The sequence below is a fragment of the Myxocyprinus asiaticus genome, chromosome 5 (genome assembly GCF_019703515.2).
Source record: "Myxocyprinus asiaticus isolate MX2 ecotype Aquarium Trade chromosome 5, UBuf_Myxa_2, whole genome shotgun sequence".
Lineage (NCBI taxonomy): Eukaryota > Metazoa > Chordata > Actinopteri > Cypriniformes > Catostomidae > Myxocyprinus > Myxocyprinus asiaticus.
This window is the reverse complement of record NC_059348.1, coordinates 44,388,692-44,403,412: the sequence shown is the minus strand read 5'-3', so window position 1 is coordinate 44,403,412 and position 14,721 is coordinate 44,388,692. Positions and strand designations below refer to the sequence as shown.

At 40.0% G+C, this 14,721-nt stretch overlaps 1 protein-coding gene across 5 annotated transcripts in view; it reads left to right on the top strand.

The window, feature by feature from the left end:
- Nucleotides 1-14,721, top strand: part of LOC127440422 (single-stranded DNA-binding protein 3-like) — a 126,634-nt gene that overhangs the window by 71,425 nt on the left and 40,488 nt on the right. For 2 of the 5 annotated variants that reach the window (XM_051696977.1, XM_051696974.1), the window contains exon 3: nucleotides 5,511-5,921. The exons of the other annotated variants lie outside the window; for them this stretch is intronic. The gene's annotated coding sequence lies outside the window, so the exon portion shown is untranslated. The remainder of the gene's footprint in view (nucleotides 1-5,510; nucleotides 5,922-14,721) is intronic. 5 annotated transcript variants of the gene reach the window in all.

Here is a 14,721-nt window from a genome sequence, read left to right as displayed (position 1 = left end):
GATGTGAAGATGTGAAAAGTCTTGTAATTGATGGTGCAGCAGGGAAGGCATTTTCTCTTTCCATCGTCAGCGCTCATCAGAATATCAGGGCTCTTTAGCCGTTTGACATGGTTGAATTGCTCCAAAGCACTTAAAATAAAAAATTCTCATGTACAATTCAAATGTGTCGCATGCGCCACCATATTGAGGGAAGCCTGATTTAATCATGCACGTGAGCTGCTCCGCGCTATCCTGTTACTGGAGATGGCGTCCCTGTTGACACGCATGCACACTGATAGAGCGGAGCAAAACTTCATTCAGTCACTCAGGCACACATCCGTGTCCCACATGAGAAGCATATTTAGCACTTATAAAGCAAGATGAATGTCATGAGGTTGCTGCATCGCATGATGGAAATGCATACGGATGTGGCTGACCTAAGTTTTAAAATAAAGGTGCACTTAAAAAAAAAATATACATCGATCTTTACATGTTGTATCGATGACATTGCATCGTTGGTTAATTGATCCAGAGTGATGGATCGTTACACCCCTAATGGAAATGTTATGCATCAACTACCGTTGTATTAAACATGGTATTTGACCTATCATCTGATACCATCGCTGTACTATGGTTCTACTTTTTTGTAAAGCTGAACTGAGCATGACTCAGTCGAGTTTACTAAAAAACACACACAAAAAAAACAACCTACACCTGCTACAGTTTCTGTGCTTCTGTGTCTTTAAAAAGTTGTCAGTTACTGGTTGCTAATCTCTATTGGTTGTGTTGATCAAATCTATTTTTTTGCATGATTACTGTGGTTTTAATGCGGATCAAAACTCGAATAGGTGTCACCTTAAGATGCGATTGACGGAGTAGAACGGCCAATCAAATCATTTGTCTTTATTGTGTAATTAATTACTGATGGTGCAATTAATTACTATGGCTGCAGGTGTGTGTTGAACACCGCATTGCCAATGTGAGGGTCACGACCACAACATGATGAACACACTGAACCTGACACGCACACAGACACATTACACTGTTCTCTTAGGTCAACTGATAGCCAAAACAAGTTTCGTTCTTACGGTCTGCTCAAACTTCAAAATAAAATTCTATATATTTTAGGCATACATGTTGATAATTAGCATTTTGATTAAGTGAGATTATTTTAATAATACTTATTTTGAAAAGATTAAGTAATAATGGAAGCTCGTTTTGGGAGACATCCTAGTGGGCCCCGGCCCCCTGGTTGAAAACCCCTGCTCTAGTGATCACCAGTGCTGGCAGGTCATGACGGATATGTACGTTCATGTGCTGGCGTGTTTGGTTTTCCCCACCAGCAAGTGTGATGGCTGATTCCACACACACACACACACACACACACACACTTCCGCCCACAGACTGTGCGACTGTTCTCCCCTCTTTATCTGGCAGCAGCGTGAAGCAGTCACCTCCCTCCATCCTCCGTTCGGCCCTCCTGTCATCAACACCATCAAACTGGCTGTGTGTGTGCAAACAGCGTTATCCCGCCTCGTTCCTGTTACGATAGGCGCCCACACACTCGCACTGTTTTTATTTTTTCCACTGCTTCCTGTATCATCTAGCTTTTTCTCTTTTGACACGCACACAAAGAACTGCTATTTTTACAGTGGTGGGGACGTCTATTGAATTTGAATGTTTTTAATTATATTTTCTTAAATGTAAGAACATATAAACCTTTCGGCCTTTTACTTTTTCATTTAGACATTTAGTATGTTCATTAAAGGGATAGTTCACCCAAAAATGAAAATTCTGTCATCATTTGCTCACCCTCTTGTTGCTCTAAACCCATATGACTTTCTGTCTTCCATGGAACACAAAAGGAGGCAATCACATTGTTCCAAACACCTTTTGTGTTTTACTGAAGAAGGAAAGTCATCTTTCTCTCTTTCTTTCTCTCTCTTTCTCGCTCTCTCACTCTCTCTTTCGCCTCTGTTTTATCTCTTTCCTCATTTATATTTATGCTGGAGTCTCTGGAACACGTGTGGTTTGTTTATAACGGAAATCTCACCACCCCCCCCCCCCCCCTTCCCCTTCGCTTTACTGTTTTTTTTTTTTTCTGTAATCTTTTGCGTGCGCATACAAACACAGACGCACACACAGATCTAAGGACGAGGGGGTGAAACCCAAGCGGATTACAAAGCCAGTTTAATCTGGCTAAAGCCCACAGGGAATTTTCTCTCCCTTTTGCTGTTGCCCCCATCCCCCAATCTCTCACTCCCTCTTTCTCCTCTGGTGGTGACAGAGAAGGTGACTGAGGAGCAGAGACCCTGATTGGTTCAATTACGGCACAGATGAGCTGGCCAGATGCAAGCAGAAGTCATCCGTTATCATATACAAGACCTCCTAGCCTCGGCTCTATCAGCCATTAATGCGCTCACTTCATTTTCATACAGGAGTTATTGCTTCAAACTATTGGGCTGCAAATGCTGTCGGCTAATAACTGTTTCCAATGAGAAAAAACTGGTGTATTCGTAAAACCAGTTGTATTCCTTAAACCAGCCATTCTACTGCTCTTTCCTATTTCTATGCTTCATACTCAGAGGGAAGTGGAGTGACTTAGCCGAGCTGCTTTGCTACTTTGCTTTTCCTCAGTACTGAATACCTGAGGGACAAAAATGACTGTTTGAGGTAGTACAGTTTATGTAATGGAAGTCTAAATGATAGTCTGGAGTCAGCAGACAAAGACATCTATTATTTTTCCTCAGGCCAGACCTCCTCCTCCTCCTCCTCTGCTCTCTCTGTGTTTTTCTGAGTTTAAAGTGACATCTCATGTCCTGTTATGACATATCGCCCCCTTAAGCCAGAGCAGGAAACCCCTTTTGTTCCTGTACCTTCTGTAAGCTAATGTGAATGGAGAAATGAAAGTTTTGGAGCAAGAGAGCACTAGTTTGCCTCTCTTAACTGGTAGATGTGATGGGGAAAAAATATTATATGTTTTACCTCACAATACTGTATCAATATTCTCAAGCCAAGAATCTGTTTTTAGTTTTCAAAATTTTGGGGGGATAATTTATTTTACAGTACTGCTACAACATTCTTAAAGGTGCACTCTTTCTCAGTTACAAATTGAAATTGTGCACTATATGTAGGAAATCATGAGAACTCACATTAAAATGAAGACTCCAGTCATATCAGTAACCTTATAAAGCTGTTTTATTCTACATGGAGAGGGTCCGCACATGGGGGCTGCCATGTTAGAATCACATGACCAGCCGAATACTACTCGCTTAATCTTAGTAACTGTCTTGTTATTTGACATTTTCACTCACTGATTAAAGTAATCATGGCTGACTGTGAATGCTACATTTCTACAGTGGCATCTGAAACTAAAAACTATTGATTTTAAGTTACTGAGTGCACCTTTAAGCTAAGAGTCAATGTTTTTCAATATTTTTTTCACGAATAGATTTTTAAAGTATTGTTATATTTTACCTCACAATATTGTATCAATATTCTCAAGCCAACTTTCAATGCTTTTAGTTATAATTATTTTTGTGTAAAAGGAGACGATTCATTTTTTCACAAATACTGTATTTTTGTGGAAAAGGAGACGATTCAGAGCACATCTGTGAGAAGGCAGAACATACAACATTAGGTCATGCTCTCTTGATTATTTCTATTTAAACAAAATGCAAAAAAAGAACAAGAACTTAATTGCGCAAAGCACTGAAGTCCACTCTGCTGATTCCCACCACTTGTGGTGCAAGTGGTGCGCGAGTCAGCCAGTATTGTTGGCCGGGGTTATTAGTTATGAGCGTTGATGATGAAAGCATTTGATATGTGATCTGCCAGATCAGAGTACCGATAATCGAGAGTATACTTTATGATGAGATTCACCTGTCAGTAGCTGCTTGTGTGCTCCTCATGTTTTGCTGCCCCGTATCCCGTCCATCATCCATGGAAAAGGAGGATCTTCTCTCTTGTGGTTGACTGATATGGGTTTTTCAATGGCTGATGCAAATATCTAAAGAGCAGGGCGTATACAGTTTTATATGGAGCTCTGGAATACTTGATTCTGATGGGTTAATTGTGGCATAGTGTGGTTAAATATATTTGTATAATGATTGCTAAACTGTACAATTGACTGTTGTCCCAGGCAACTGTTTTCCTACATAGCTGTGCTAGTGTCATGTCTTTCATATTACTCTGGACTCTTTCTTGTCACATACTAAAATAATTTCAACTCAAATCAATATTTCATGTCATTTATTTCTTTATTTCGTGAGTAGTCATGTGATAAGCGGGATAATGTACAGTCAACTACAAAATAAACCCAGTTCAGGCCATCAGACGACATGCATAAAAATTGCTTAAGTTAAATGAACACTTATTTTACACAAAGTGTACTCAAAATTTACTCGCATGTGAAAAATTTGCATTATCCATTGACAAAGCTGACATAGATGATAACTAAAGGCTAGGGTATAGTTTCTTGTTTTGTGCGGCCTTATGTCTCACGCACAGTTGAGTGCTCGAGGCTTTCAAAGTATACTCTTTTGACCGCAAGCCAGTACAGACATTTTTGACTCGCATTACGACTGCTTAATGAAACTCTTTGGTTCTGTCAACTCATGGCGCATATGCTAGCAATGCGCACAGACTGTTCGCGCGCACTGTGCTGATGTAGAAATTTGCAGCAAATGCACTGCACGAGACGTAACGGCACATGGAAAACCAAAGTATACTTTGACCTTAATACTTAAATTATTTGCCTGTGTGGACACTGGGAACTTTTATTAGTTATTGGCAAAGGCGATAGTCTCAAATTAGCCAAAAATCGGCCAGGCCAAAATCTCATCACTAGTTCTCTCACTCTGTTTCACTCACTCTTTCTTTTCTTACTCTTTTTATCTCTCTCTATTTCCTCCTTCTGCCTTCTTGATCTGGGATGCCTGGGGGACGGAGAGCAGACAAGACCCGTCTCCATGGCAACAGCTTCTGCAAGCTGCTGACACCCATCCCCTATCGGCAAGGGGTGGGGGGGAGTGAATGGGGGGAGGGAGAAAACATGGAGGACGGATGAGAGAGAGAGAGAGAGAGAAGTGTAGGCAAGCGACACCATTCGTTCTCTTGGGACTCAGAGGCCTGTGCGTTCACTCACAAAATTAGCATAAAGAAAGTAGGGGGAGGGAGAGCTTGGAATTTTTCGAGGTGTATGTGTGTGCAAGCATGTTAGAGGGTAAAACTCTCCCCAGGGTCTAAAAGACTCCGGTTTTAGGTCAGTCTGTTGCCTGGAGGTCTGCACTGTCATTGTTAATATTTTTTTGTGTTTAGTATTTTTAAGCCATCGTGACTTTTACAAAGATGAAACATGGTAAACATTGTTTAAGCCACAATACCATAGTTACTGCGGTTATTGTTATTGTTACTACAATAAAACTGTGGTAACTTGATGTTGGCCACCCCTGAATCTAAATAAAAAATAAAAAAAAATGAAAACAATTCCGGTTTCTTCTTAAATTGACATCCTATGTTTATTTCTTCAGATTTTACTGTAAAAACAATGACTGTAAAGCCCCATAGACGCATGCAGCGACTTCCAGCGACAAAGCGACGCAGTCCCATTAATTTTCAATGAGAGCTGGTGACTTCTGGTGGCATGAGCAACCTCTGACGACTAGATGTGGGCGTGGCGAGCGACACCACAACAGAGTTGAAAAAAGTTCAACTTTATGCAAATGAGGAGTGACTTTCGGGTGCGACAACCAATTGGAGTGAAACGGTGTTCAGTGGAGCTCACGTCACCCATCTCCTTTTAGATAATGGAGTCGAGTGCAGACAAGACAGAGGAGATGAAGTTCCTGCGAGCGTTTTCACTGTTCTTTATTATTTGTCTGTAACCCCATACATGGATATAATAAAAATTATGCGTGGAAAGGAAATTGTCAGCAGTCTGAGTGAGTTTGATTCATACATTCGTACAATATTGTTTAAAATGTGTTTGCCCAGTAAGTGTAAATTAGCCTGAAGACTTTTTACAAAATGGGAAAAGTTTTTTTGTTGTGTTGAAATTATGCTTTTAAATGGTTTATGGCTGTTGGCATGTAGCAGCCATATTCTGTAACAGCAGTATGTCAGGCTATGGATGATCACAAATGACTTGGAAGTTCCTTTGAAAAATGAACCGTGTGTGTGCATGAGCTATACCTCAAATCAAATCCAGAAGTTGGACATAAACAAGCATTGAAGAGAGGGGGAGGGGTTAAACATCTGAAGAAAAAAAAAGAGATTGCTCTAAATGTTTAGTTAATGCCAAACACACATACAGACACACTTTTGCCTCTCATTGTGTAACGTTAACACACACCAGCACAGCAGAGGAGAGGGGGATGAAATTCCATGACATTGAGGGAGTGATAAAGCTGCATGTGTTGTGGTGTGTGGCATGGCCTGCAGGGATATTTTGAGGTGTGTATTTATTTATTCATGGAGACGCAAGTGCAGGTTGCCCCAATGACATGCAAGTGCCTGTTCGCAGGGTGCCAGCTGCCGCGAGGAAGCCCTGACAACTTTATTCGACTCCAGGGTCTTATCTACAGTATCTGATCAGGGCTAAGCAGATTTAAATGCCACACTCTTGTTTTAAATTTTCAATGAAATAACATATTAAGTTTGAAATCCTTATCCTGTAAATTAGTAAATTGTTTCAAGTTAAAAGATCTTTTACTTTCATTTAAATGTAAACCAAACAACATATAGGTAAAATGTAGATCTCTGTAAGGCTGGGTAGTGCATTTGCTGCAAAAAGCGTGTCTGTCAGTGCTTTATTACAGGCAGAAGGCAGCAGTGTTGACCACCAGTAGGGCTGAAACGATTAGTCAACGTTATCGACAACGTCGACAATAAAACATTGTCGACAAAGATTTTCGTTGTCGAATAGTCGTTTGATCTTAACGTAACATGAGATCATATGTTAGTGCATCTAATGATTGCACACAAGAGCAGCACTGCAGCTCGTGCCTGACTGAGGAGAGGAAGAAAACACATCTCACAGTCCAGACGCACTCTAAACTTTCCAAACAGCTTCAGGTGATGTAGATAGCAAAGTATGAGGGAATTATAATGCAAAAATACAAAATAAGTAAATACAGAAGCACTCTTGTTGTGGAATAAGCAGAGCCGGAGCTCACGCTCAGCTTAAGCAAAACTTGCGTGTCGAGCGTCTTTAAAGGAAACACCCCCGCGTTACATCTTTAATGTAGTTCTATTTAATGCGTTATAGCTTTATTAAAGTTCAAATAATAAGGAAACTGGCATTTCTCTGTGCGGTCAGCGCCTCTTCTATGAGTTGCACAAAGTGTCCCGATCTAAGGGGGAGATATTGAAACTGCACCCGGCTGAGGTACACTCTGTTGTGGGGGCGCTCATTCCTCGAGTGCGCACGCTTAATGTAGCTAGATTATAACGCTATGGCAACTTATTGAATCATAATATATGTCACTGTGCATTTCTTATCGTGAAGAAAATTGGCAAAACGCAGCTTTATTAATAAGAGAGAGTTTGTTTTTTTGTGAGTTAAAGATGGATTGAAGTGAACAAAAAGGTGAGAGAGGGTAGTCTTCGCCCCATTATAAACTGCAAAAAAATACATTTTTGATTTGATTTTGTTTTGGCTTGTTTTCCAGTATAAATATCTAAAACTCCTTTAAATCAACATACATTTTCTTTAGCAGCTATACTGCAAAAGAAAAAATTGTTATCTGAGAATGTTGAATATAATATTAAAAATACAAATATTTTAAAATATCTAAAAATCCTTTAAAAAAAGATGCATTCACCTGAGAAGCAGCATATAAGATGTTTAGACTCGCTTTTAGAGAATAGATCTTGAATATAAGTGTATTTTGTCTTTACTGCACTCACAGAAGTATAACCAAGTGAAAAAATACACTTATATACAAAATACACTTATATTTAAGATACATTCTCTTAAAGCAAGTCAAAATATCTTATATGTTGCTTCTCAAGTAAATGTATCTTGTTTTAAGGATTTATAGACAATTTTAATAAAAAAAAAAAGACAAATACACTTGATAACAATAGGATTTATTTGTAGTGAAATTTTTACTGAATTAAACATAATAAAAAGTATTTTTTTCCCTTTAATTCAGTGAATGTCATTTAGAGATATTTTTAAAAGATGATTTTGTCCTCTTTATTGTTAGCAAGCATGTTTAATACAACCTTTTAAGTCAGGGTACAAGCTGAATAGTCGGTTTAGAGCTAATGATTAATCGTTGCAATAATCGCCCGAATAGTCGAATAATCGTTCTAATAATCGTTAGATTAATCGATTATCAAAATAATCATTAGTTGCAGCCCTAACCACCAGTAGCATTTGAAGGGGTTGGGATGTTTGTGTCTGTTGCCCTCTCAGACCGTTCTCTGAGCTCTTGCAGTCTCCAGGTTGAGCTCCTGCTTTAGACTGGATTAAGAGATGTTGTGATCAGTTGTTTATCTGACCTGTGTGGTCGTTCCCCACTGGGGACATAGTGGAAAGCTTGCTTGGATCACACAGGAGGTTGCACTCAAAGATTAGTCTCAAAATGTATACTTTTCAAAATGATTTCAGTTCAAATAGAAAAATCATCCAAGTTCAATGTTCTAAGATGATGCCAGCAAGTTAACATACCAGTGGTAAGTGGATGTGTAAAGATCATCTTGAGAGCAAGAAAGTTCATGAGTTTATTTTTTGTCTCTATTGTCTACTTTGTCGTGAGCTTCATGAAGAGGGTCCCATTGACCCAACTGAAGTCTGACTTCATGATCCCACCTCCCACAGCAGTCTTTTGAACCCTCTGTAAAGGACAGCCATGTTTTGTTCCTCTCAAAACCATGTCAACAATGGCCTCTCCAAAAATGTCAAAAGCATGTCTTCCTAACAACAGATAAGCTCATTTTTGTTTCTTCTAGAGACTACAGCTGAAGCACTATGCTTACATGATTATTCAGAGCTGTTGGCTAACTTGTCTTAAACAAAACAGATTTGAATTTTTTTTCATATTTAAATGTCGTCTCAAAAAGGGTGATTTAGGGTAATTTGGGACAATTTGTACACTTATGACTTTTGCAATTCTGTGATTGTCACCACAAAACTCCAGACCAACAATTAAGACTTTAGCCCATGACAACTAAGGTAGAATATGGTAATGTTTACATACAGTAGACTTGCTTTTGATGGCAAGAGCAAGTTGACTCCTCAGTGTTCAGACTGCTCAGCACCCTTCTGGTTCTGTTCTCCGTTGCTCTTCCAACAAAAAGACATTCCAACAAAAAGAGTTTGTATCTAGTTTGTTTGAAATGCTCTTCATTTTTAATGGGGCCCACAGGAGATATTATCCACGTGAACTGAGCTTTATTATTAAATAAATCTTCTTGCCAGTATGGAGGACAGTAACAGTCCCACGTATTCTTCTCCCTGTTTGTTGCGTTTACATTTGCAAGTAAAAGATCTCACTTGCCCACCTTACAAAAATGTAACATTTATTACTTGAATAAATTTGTTCTTCTAGCCTTTTTATAAAGCAATGTGTATAAGATTACATTTTTTCAGCGAGGATATGGTGTCTGCTGTAAAATATGTGGTTCTTAATGCAAGTTTTGCGAGGTTTTCACTTTGTTTTGCCCACATGTTAAGTTTGGAACTTTTTGGAAGTGACAAACTGTCTCAATCCTTGTTATATAGTTTGTGTCACATTAAAGGGGTCATGACATGCATTTTTTTTATAATTATTTTTATGTACCTTGAGGTTCACTTATAATATTAGTAAAGTATTTTTTGCACAAAAAACAGTCATAACAGTCATTTTCCACCCTCATTCTGACCCTCTTTAAGACTTGACAGCCCTGTTATGATTGTCTCTCTGCTCTTGACTGACCTGCATTCTCCTTGCCATCTCACTACTCACCACTGCTGGGCAGGGCTATGTAGGTTATAAGGTTAAGAATGCGTTGCTATGTTGTTGTGGAGGCAGTCAGATGCAAATGTCTACCACAGTCTTGCATCACAATGTGGAGGTAGTAGAGAAAATCATTTTGGCAGCTTGGTTTCAACAAATGCTCTTTTTGCAGTGACAAGGAAGTTTTGAGTTCTGAAACTTACAGTATGTTTTTATAGTACAATGACCACTTGTATGTTAAAAGATCAAGGAAAATTTAATTCTTCATGTCATGACCCCTTTAATAGAAATTCATATTTCCAGATGAAAAATGAAGTAAACTTTATGGCAGAATGGTTCATTAATTTACCACATCCTAAATCCTTTTAATAAAAACAAAAGAGGATGCCAGATGTTCTTAGACAGCATTTTATATATCATGCCATAAACAATCCATTTGAAAGAAGGACGTCAGCTAAGGAATTTTTACGGTAAATACACACTGCACGTCCTCTGTCTTTCGAAGCATAAGAGCAACGGCAAGGCCACTTCTGATTGGCTTAACGTGTACATGCTGGAACAAGGCGAGCTACAATCACATTATTTAGGTATGTTAGTCCAGCTTTGCAAAGGACTGGGATGAGTTTAGTAGGACTAAAGTGTTTACATGAAATTTAAAAAAGATGAATTGTTGTTATAGTCTAACTGAAATTTATCTTTTGAACTGCACACACTGACTGTGTCCTAACCAGGAAAGTTTCTGGTTACGTTAATTGTTTTGTTTTTTGTCCTGAAAGCGAAAATGTCGTGAAGTGTGACACATTCATAGCCAGTGAGACTATATTTAATGCTTTATTTTCAGCTTTGTGAAGCGATATGTACCAATGAGATTTCAGTGTGGCCAGAGCTTCCCAGAGCAAAGTAGAAACTATGCAACCGGAAAGTTTTACAACGCTCATTGCAGTCGTGGCTAAATAGGATAGAAACTCACGTTAACATTGTAGGTTTATCAGTTTATCATATTTACTGTTTTACTGTACATTAAGTGTTTAATCTGTTGCTTTTTCTTTTAGATGTGCCATTGCCTGTAATTCTCCTTCAGCAACGAGTTTAAAAGTGCACTGCACTTATTTTGCATTGAGGATTTTCCATGGGCCAAAAGTTACGCACCGAGGTGCCATTGACCCCCTTTTACCCGGGTCACAGAGAAATTGAACACTGAGCGCGAACCAGAGACTCCTCAGCGCACTCCTGGTTCTGTTCTCCATCGCTCTCCTGTATCTCTTCTGCATAACCGCTTCCCTTCCCACCCCTCCCTCCTCCTCAGTGCCTAATTAATGGCATTAATTAACTCCAATTAGCAGTGTGGTCTTGGCAGCCATTTCTGTCCCATCCTTTCTTTTGTTTCACAGAGGTCTGTGACATAGTATTCTCCCTGTGGGGCTGTCACCGGCCTAATGAAAGGCTACAAGGCCCGACTTTCACCTCTCTCTCTCTCTCTCTCTCGCTCTCTCTCTTTCCCTCTCATTTTGTCAGAGTACTTCAGCACGTTAGCCTCATTGACAGTAGCTCACAGCACCAGAGTTAGGTTTGCAGAGACGGAATCTGCTCTGTTTTCCCTCACAGGTGTTTATCTCCATGTCTTATCTTTGGAAGATGAGAGTGAGAGGGTCAGTGCTTGCTGGCCTGTGAGGCTCATGTGAACAGACACGCTCAGGGACATCGCTGCAGGCTTGACTTGAACGAAATGACCCGATGAACGTATATTGGATTGCGCAGACAGATTTTGTTAACCTTCTGTCGCTGGTCCAGTTATCACGTAATGAAGCAATATGCCAGCGAATATTTTGCTGAAGGTCATCAGTATGAGATGCATGTACTTTGGTTTACCCTACTGCAGAAATCAGTTTAAATCAGACCATGCTAATCTTAGCTGGTCTCCCAGGCTGGTCTGTTTTCGGCTGGGCGGTTTTAGAGGGCTTTTGGGCACTTATTAGGTGGTTAGGCTGGGAGACCTGCTGACCGACCAGCTAAGACCAGCAAACCATCTTAGACTGGCTTAAGGTAATGAAGCAATATGTGAGTGGCTGTTTTGTTTAAGGTCATCAATACGGGATGCATGTATTTCTGTTAAACCTGTTAAAAAACTTCGTAAACCAGCCTAAACTAGTGGTCTTAGCATGTCTCCCCGACTGGTCAGGCTGGTCTTTTTGATGGTTTAATGTGTGTTTTGGGCACTTGCCAGCTGGTTGGGCTTAGAGACCAGCTGGCCAAACAGCTAAACCAGCTTGAATCAGTTAATAGAACAAGCTGGTTCAAGTGATGTCCGTGATGTCTGTAAGCCATTCGTAGGTTGATTTCTCTGAAACGTGTTAACACTGTGGCACTATCAAAAATATTGCTCTGTTTCTGTGAGCATCCTAACCAGCCCAATGTTGCAACATTGGCTCAACCAGTGGTGTGAGTATGGGGTGGGGATATCTTTTTGTCCAGCCAATAGAAGACGTGCAGTGTTCCAGGATAGATATGTCTCCTGCCTGTCGTTGGTGGTGTAGTGTACACTTCCATTTTCAATCTAGTTTCCTGGGTTTCACAAAAGTGGTGCAAGAACAGTGATGGCAGCAAAAACAACAAACAATAGCTGTGTCATGGTCTACCTCAACTTTTTGACTATCCAAAAAAAACGTATGAAATTACCATGAAATTTAATCTTGGAACTTTTTTGTTTTAGGCTACAGAATGTACTAGATGTGCCTAAAATTAGAATGAGTTGTGACGCATTGATGTTTTGGACCCTTTGCGTTGTGCCATTTGTGTTTCTTCCACTCTTGGTTTTGGTTACCGTCACAATGGAAGAAGTGTTGCATGGTTTTTGAGTCAGGATGGTATCTGAAGACTTTAGATGTTTTCACGGTTTGGTCGGTACTGTCATTGGAAAATTCCTGCTAAGCATTGACAACAAGTGTCTCTAATTTCTTCCCTGTCTTCTGTTTGTTTTCTTCTCAAAAATGGATCTATCATTTCAATTGTGTGGACTCGTTCCTGGTTTGGCCAAACAATTTAGAACAACATTTGATAAACACTGTTGTTCTTGTAAATGGGCTTAGTTTTCAAGTTTGTTGGAAGTTGACATGATATGATTGGGGGCATTCTCTTCTGTTATTTAGAACTTGAATTTACTTCCCTTCTCTGTTGCACATTAATTACCTCCCCCTTCTCTTAAATTCTTCTGTAGGCCATTTGCCTATATTTGGTTATTTATCTTTCTGTCATGGTGCTAAACATATGACTTCTAACCAAAACAAACCCTAAAGAAGGTAGGCAGGAAACCGCAAGATATATTCAGAAGGAGGCTGCTCTTCAGCACTGAAGACCCATTTTAGACCAGAGCTTATCAGAGGCCCAGGAGGGATTTTCGAGGTGTGGTACAGCTTTAGTGAGTGGACTAGCCTCACCTCACGGCCGACTTTCCTCCACACCATCTCGCACATGCACAACTATTCTCCCATTCCGTTAACTGCACGTCTGTCTGCCAGCAGCCTGATTATGCATGCAGGTCTCTTCAGCTAATCTATATAGACTCCACTCCTGCCACACAGGAGGATACAGAGAGATAGAGCAGGATGCAAGCAAAGCGAAAGGTATGAGAGAAACATGAATGAGAGAGGAGCTGGGATATGGAAGCCACCGGAGAGAATGTAAACAAGAGAGAGTTGGAGACATTGAAAGGTTAGGGATGCTGGACAGAGCTGAAAGGTCCAGGTCTTGCCTCCTGGTTTGCCCTCTGTCTGCTAAATAATTTTTAATAACTTGCACAGCCACTTAGAGGTCTGTCTTCACTGAAGAGTGTATCTACTGGAGCCAGTCATTTAGGAATGCCACAGGGCTCTGTACTCGGCCCGATTGCATTAGATATTTGAAGTTTTCAATGACTGAACTTCAGCTTGAGATGTAAATGGATGAGAGCAGCAGCCTTGGTGATCATTTTATGAAGCTAGTGTCTTAAGAGTTGCTTGTTTCTGAACTGGTGTTCACAGTAACCCGTCTCACCAAATCATAGCATGTCATTCTACCACATGAGACCTTACAGAGTGGTAAATTATAAGGGTTTTTTAGACATGGTACTATATTATTCAGGGATAGAGGAACAATAGGAAAAGTTTACAAAAGGTTGGCTAATATATTTTAATTACATTACTTGATGTTCGTTCATTAACTGATTTGCAGAAAGGTGGACTTTGGTAAATATCCGCTAGCCTTTAGGCATGGGAATCATAAGGACATTTTCGGTTGCTTATCATTTCCATTAACCTTTTATGGCCAAAGTATACTTCGATTTTCCATGTGTCACACACAGTGTTCATGGTGCAGATCTTATCATCAGCACTATACGTGGGCTGTAAGGGGACAGTCCGCACGTATCGTGCTGATGAGCCTGCCGTTGAATGTACTAAAAAGTATCATAAAGCAGTTGTAATGTGCATGCATGGAACGCATCCATATGGGCTCTTGGCCAAAAGAATATACTTTAAAAAGGCTGAATGCTCCACCATGCGTAAGATGGACCATCCCTAGGCATAAGTAGACTGCTTTTGAGGGAGAAATATTTGCGATAAATAATGGAGTTTTTATTGTATTTACTGGCCTCAGCAGACTGTTGCCAAATGTAGGGCTGGGCAATTAATCCAATTTTATTTTCAATTACGATTTTGACTTCCAGCAATTATGAAAACAACATAATCGAGATAAAACGATTAGGCCATGTGTCCATCAAAGTGTTTTTCCTGAGGCCAGCGTATTTTTTCAGTTGTTTGCAATG